Source organism: Manis javanica, chromosome 13 (assembly GCF_040802235.1).
Source record: "Manis javanica isolate MJ-LG chromosome 13, MJ_LKY, whole genome shotgun sequence".
Taxonomy (NCBI): domain Eukaryota; kingdom Metazoa; phylum Chordata; class Mammalia; order Pholidota; family Manidae; genus Manis; species Manis javanica.
Window position 1 is genome coordinate 39,716,385 of NC_133168.1, and position 6,649 is coordinate 39,723,033.

Below are 6,649 nucleotides of genomic sequence, written 5' to 3' on the forward strand. Positions count from 1 at the left end.
TAATAGTCTAAGAAAATGTAAAAAGAGGTAGTTATTCATGGATCTTAGATGTTCTGTCTAAAACATGCTTAGATATTAATATATATGTAACACTACAAATTCTTTAACTCAGAAATTCTATTTATAGGAATTTATTGTAAGGAGATTAAGAATGTAGAAATAATGTGCATGAAGATCTAATTACAAAGGTATTTGTTTTCTTCTGTTTATAATAACAAAAAACTAGATGAGCTAAATGGCCAACATTTATGAATAACTTAAATAAATTATGGTATAAAATTGAAAGTGATGCCATAAAATGTTTTTTAATTTAGAATGATATTCATCTTATTTTAAATGTAAAAACCAGGTTACAAAAATATAGGTTCACTAAGTTGTTGCATTAAAAAGAAAAATTAGATGTTTAGAAGGGGACGTCTGGGAAGAGACATTCACTAAAATGTTAATAGAGATTTTCTCTGGTTGGTGAAATTATGGGACATTTTGATTTTTTTATTCTCTTTGCCTGTAATTGTTCAACATTCTCACACTAAAATGTACTAATTGTATACTCAATCTTTAAATTATAAAAGGAGCCATAACATTTTTGGAACAAATCATCCCCATGGAGGCTTCTAGAGAGCGTCATATCATTTAGTGTTCCCCATATTCTATTATTATGCAAGTCTCCCTCCTCCTCCAAGTGGTTTCCCCAGAATATTATAGGCTGGTGAAGAGATAGGATGGGATTTAGGAATAGGAGGTATAGGAGGTAATTCAGTCTATCACGTTGCCCAATTTATCTGCTGAGTGTAAACAACCAGCAGTCGGTTTTTGGGCTGGCTGGGTGTCATTTTGGGTCACTGATAGCAGGATTTAGAGTGGAGAGGAAGAGGTGAATCAGGAGCCAAACATGCTGACAAACGAGAGGGTATGCGGTGCAGTTTTTAGATATGATAAGGAGGACGGAGAGAGGGTGGAACTCATGTTCTTTGAAAGAACATGGCTTATTTTTCAAGAGAAGTAGTATGGTTCTGGAAGCAGCTATGAAGACACCAACCACAGCTACGGATCTTGAAGTACATAAGGTATGAGAGATAAAGGGGTACCCTTGAGAGGGTCATAGAGGATGTGGCACCCTGAGAGCCAGGTTTCAGTTAAGGCAGGGGATGCTGCTGGCAGTCTTGTACTTCAAGCTCAAGGGCTGTGAGTATCCCAGAGATGGCCCAGGAATGCATGGTTCCTGGTTTAGATCACTTGCTCCAGGCAAGTATGGATTCTGTGTTTTAAGTATACACAGAACTAAAAGAAATTTTTTTTCCTCCTACTTATTACAGAGAAGTACAACATCTGAAAAATAGGTCTATATTCCCTTGGGGCTTGTGGAGTCTGCACTTTAACCCTTTGTGCTTTTTTACATAGTTTATCCAAGTAAAGAGATAGTGGGGAGGAATTCTGATATACACAGAAACATTTTGATGCTGAGCAATAGCAATTGGCTGTCAGCCCTGGACTTTAAAACCAGTCCAGCTGGATTTAAAGTTTTGAACTGGTCACCCTTTGAACACAGTCCTGCCCCTAAATCCCTCCTCCTCTCTTGGCTGGTATCTGACTCAGCAAGCTCAAATTCCATGTCATGAAGGAGTCAGACTGTGAGTTTCAGTGCAACAGGAGTTCAGAGAAGACAGATCAGAGTGGCAAGGGGAGCTGGAATGGGGATGATGCATGAGAAGAATATGCTTTACTCTATAGATACTGGAAGCAACATAGGCACAGATACACCAATGGGGAGGAACATAATATGAATACTATAATACTTTTTATATGATAAAATTATTTTTATTTTTCCTAGGCCATATTTTATTAAGTTTAATAAGTTGTTTATTGAGGTATCATTTACATACAATAAATTTCACCTTTTTTAGTGCACAGCTCAGACTTGTCAATATATACAGTCATATGTCTGTGTATTTTTCTCTTTTCTGAAGCTGTGCTTTTGTCTTTTTTTCTGAAGGTTTAGGAATCTTGCCATAAGTCCCGTGAGAGACTTTGCGTCACTTCTCATTGGTTAGAATTACCTCAAATTCCCAGAACTTCGTCAAATGACTAAATCAACTGATGGCAAGGACAGTGGGACCAAATCAACTGATGGTAAGGACAGTGGGACCCTTAGTTAGCTTAGAGCATTCAGAAACCAAGCCCTTGGGATGAAACTTGCATAAGTTCCCTAAAGCACATAACTGTGCCTAGTAGACACCTGAATTAGGTGAGGGTTTGCCAGCAGAAGGGGTGCACTGATATTGGCTAGACAGGGTCCGCTGGAGTCAGTAAGTCTTTGCAGGCTACTTTCACACTGGCTCTACTGTTTTAATTTATAACACAGTTTCTAAAAAACTTTCACATGTATTATTCTGTTTTTTTTAAAGGTTAACAACAAACAAAAAGAAGCTCCAATCTCATCCTTTGAAACAGATAACTGAACATTGTACTTGCTTCTCCTGCTCAGTCATAAAATAGTTCAATCATTTATTTACCAGTAATCTGATGAACTCCTGTTCTGTGGAAGGTTTTGCAGGCAAATAAGGAAGGATAAAATTAAGATTCCTGCTCTTACTACTTTACAACTTAGTTTAGATGAAAAATTAAATAACCACAAAAGATATGAATAGCGGTTTTACATAATTGTGCCAAGATGGCACAGGCTAGGTGACAATTAATGGCTAAATGACAGTAAGTACTGTGTCAGGTCAGAGGAGGACAAGATACCTGTGGGCTGGAACGGATTGAGAAATCTTCCCAGAGGAGAACGGATTATAGATTGCTCTTGCCATGTCAGATCTGCAGAGGGAAACAGGAACAAGGGAGGGCCCCCAACTGAAGCATCAGGAACTGTTTGAACAGAGTGGTGGAACGGTATATGTGCTTGTATCCAGGATGTAGAGCAGACTGTCCAAATACATTTTTTTCACTCATTCATTAGATAAATATTTTCTGTGTGCCTATTATGTCCCAAGTTCTGTTCTTGGCACAGAGGATACTACAGGAAAGCAAACAAACAGAAATTCCTGTCCTCATAGAGGCTGCATTCAAGTAGAGAAAGACAGATAGCCATATGATAAGAGGAATATAGCTTATGTTAAATATGATAGGGAAAAATCAGGAAAGGGGGAGGGCAGTATGATGGGGGAGGATATTATGATTTTAGGGATGAGTTTAGTCGGAGGTCTGAACTGGCTTCTCTGATGTATGTGCAGAAGCATACAGGGCAAGGGGAGATGGACCCCAAAGGTCTCAAGGCAGATGGTGGTGGCAAACCTGTGAGTGTGGCCGGGAGAGGAGAGGGTGGAGGTCTTGCCAGGCAGACACAGAGTTCAAGGCCCCTCTTTATTCTTGCCAATGGTGAGGGGGATGCTGGAGAAGGCTTAGACTTACCCAGGGCTCGTGAAACTACCGGCCTCTTCTTTATTTCTACCACAGGGGAAGGGACCTGGGGAGGAATTAACTGTTTCTTTACTAATAGTCTGAGTTAAGGTTGAAAAAGTAGGTTGGAGCCAGGTAGTGAAGGTCCTTAAAAACCAGGGTAAGGAGATTAGACGTGGTCTTGATGAGGTAGGGGATGGCTGAATTCTTGTTTGCTTGGATTTCTGTCAACATGATAAGAGCTATGTATAGAATAAGCTCTCTTAAGTACCCTTTAAGTCAACTCATCTCTTAAACTTTTTGAAGCTACTGATGTGTTACAAAAGAGAAGAAAATCCAAAATAGGTTAGCAAAAATTGTGGCCTATTTAAAATGTTTACATTTAATAAATTAGCATCTTATCAGACAATAGTGCAATATAGTTGTGCTTCTCATATGACAAGATTTATTAAAAAAACACTTTGGTTCAATGTGACCTAGTAGGTTTGGTCATGGGACTGTTATGTAAAGTTATACAACATACCCTTTTGAATTCTGTCAGCTTATCTCTGCATCTGGGTATGTAACCAAATTTGGGAATAACAACCCTCTACTTTGGGCTGACCTTCAACTTTTGCTGATTTCCCATTTGCTTACTGTCGGACCTTTTGCCATTCTCTGTCTGCTTTCGGTGCCCTTTCAACTTTTGTTTAATGACTTTTGACCAAGCCTGTCATGACCCTCGTGTTTTGTCTGTTTCCCAATTTCTTGGTTCTGGCTCCCTGCCTGGATCCCTCAACCTGCCTCCATTCACAGCCTGGCAGGACAGATGGCCATAGGCTAATGGCAAGGACACTCCATCAGAGTCTTGGCACTGCAGTCATTTAAGATGCATGACGGGCAGCAGAGAGGAAAACATGAATAGGTAGCATGAAGCTTTTCACAGCTGCTGTAAGTGCCAATTCTTGGCTGGACTGCTTTCTGTCTACCTAAATAAATCACTGGAAAGTGAGACCTTGGGTAAACAAAATCTCTTTTTGGATCATATTGACATTATTTTAATTCAGTGCATGCTTGTTATAGGTCAGTCCTGCACAAAGCTGTGCTGGGTCCTGAAGGGCATATAAAGATGATATGATGCTTACTGCCCTCAAGGAGCTTATAGTCCAAGGAGGGAGATACCCATGTAAATAGTAAATTATAGAATAAATTAAGATGGGAAAGTCCTTTGGCAGGAATCCAAACCAACCTGCAGGAAGCACACAAAGCCTTGAACTTGACCAGGTAAAGGATTCACTTAAGAGGTTTAGGTTGTAGCTCTAGTTGTGATATGTGTGTGTCAGGGTCTTGAGAATCATACACACAATCATTTCTGCTAATTGTTTTGAAAAATTTATTAGTCTCATGATTTCAGGAGAGAAAGGAATATTTAGATGTAATTGCCACAGTAAGGAATTTATCTATTGTATGGATGGGATTCAAAAGTGTGTCATATTTCAGTGTAGCACAGAGAAGGCAAATAGTGAATCTGTGGCATCTTACTACACTGATGATTATGGGTGGGAACTTGATAATATGGGTAAATGCAGGAACCACATTGTTTATTCATGTGAAACCTTCATAAGAGTGTATATCAATAATACCTTAATTAAAAAAAAAAGCGGGTCTATTTACCAGAAGAGAAAGTGACAATGAAAAAAAGCAAAGAAGAAATGGCTTATTATGGTAAAACTATGCCATGGATTAATCAATCCATTCTAATGCTCAAGGTCAAACAGTATGTAGAATATTTTGATCATTCCATTATCAAAGGCCCATTACATCAACTTCAATAGTTATTTAACCATTTTAGGGTGCAACTTTCTTCACCTGAAAACACAAATGTCTGTCCTCTACTTATTTATGTGGTCAAGATTGATTAGAAATACCTCTTTAAAATGTTTTGAAGTTGCAGTAAAGGATTATTTTCTCCTTGGAGAAATACACCATATCAATTCTTTCAGTGTCCCAAATGACATTACTAAGATTTATTTAAAAATAACTGTAGTATATAAAAAGAATATTTTACCTTTTTGATAAAAACAAGAAAATGACAATTTTAAACTCATATGAAAATGCCCAGGAACATTTTTTTTAGTAAAATACAAATTTTAAACACTAGTGGGTTCTGTATTCCCTACCAATATTTAGTCAGAGAAATGTACATACATGAATTCATGCAGATAGGCATATGCATGCATATTAAAAAACATACATATTACAAGCCTTAATATGTATACAGAATCAAGACGTTCAGTACATAGAACTTTATTTTTCTAAAATTTCTATAATTTCTATTTCAGCTTCCTTTTCTGGGATGGTGAAAATTTAATCATATCAACCTGTGGGGTCTTTCCCATATCCCCCAGGGTCATGACTAAGGTCTGGGGTCGTCTCCATTCTGTCAAGATATTGCAAGGGAGCTTGCTTAGTACTCAATGCTATCTGTCCATCCATACGGATATCAGAAATTATGTCCCTTATTTCTGTCCTGAATTATCCAATTTCTGTCTTAAGTTATCCCAAAGCATTAAATAGTTTACTGCAGTTTATTCTTTTAGGTCTCTCTTAGGCATTCACCCAAATGGTCTGTACCTATGCAATATCCCCATGAAACAAAATGAAACTGATATAAATGCAATCTGAGCTTCAACTTTTTTTAGCTATACCCTGATGGTGACATTTAAAATTATCTTTAGAACTAAGTATGTATAGAAATAAATAAAAATAGCCATATGACTGACAAATTTTTAAATTTAATTATTTGTAATCTTATTTTCTCCAGAAAGGCTACCAGAAAGCTAACAGAAAGAACACAGTAATATATCATGATAAAATAGATAAAAATAAATCATAGATAAGTTTATGAAAAATTGCTAGAACTAGATTGCAAATGTGATTCTGAGTTTTTTAGTGGTCAAAGCAAAGAGGAGATCATAGTCTACTGAAGGATTCATGTGTGAGCACCACACTGTTCAGAGGTAGCTCTGTTTCCCCAACTGTGATCTTTATGCCTGAGACCATATGATGTGGGCAATGTCCTCAGTGCCATCGCTAAAACCAATCTAATACTATCAAGTTCAATGAAAACTATTTCATAGACACGGAAACAATGCTCCTTAAGTTCTCTGCTGATGTGACTTCAACCTGGGACAGTATTTGAAATCTGCAGGGGAACAGAAGTGAAGTGGCATTTAGTCAACTGAACACCTCCATTTGTTATTCAATGAAG

At 37.7% G+C, this 6,649-nt stretch overlaps 1 long non-coding RNA gene across 1 annotated transcript; it reads left to right on the forward strand.

The window, feature by feature from the left end:
• The first annotated feature begins 617 nt into the window (after positions 1 to 617).
• LOC118967470 (uncharacterized) lies at positions 618 to 2,747 on the forward strand. Its single transcript, XR_005054524.2, has 3 exons — positions 618 to 1,067; positions 1,994 to 2,130; positions 2,406 to 2,747. It is a non-coding gene; the product is annotated as an uncharacterized lncRNA (long non-coding RNA).
• Positions 2,748 to 6,649: the final 3,902 nt, after the last annotated feature.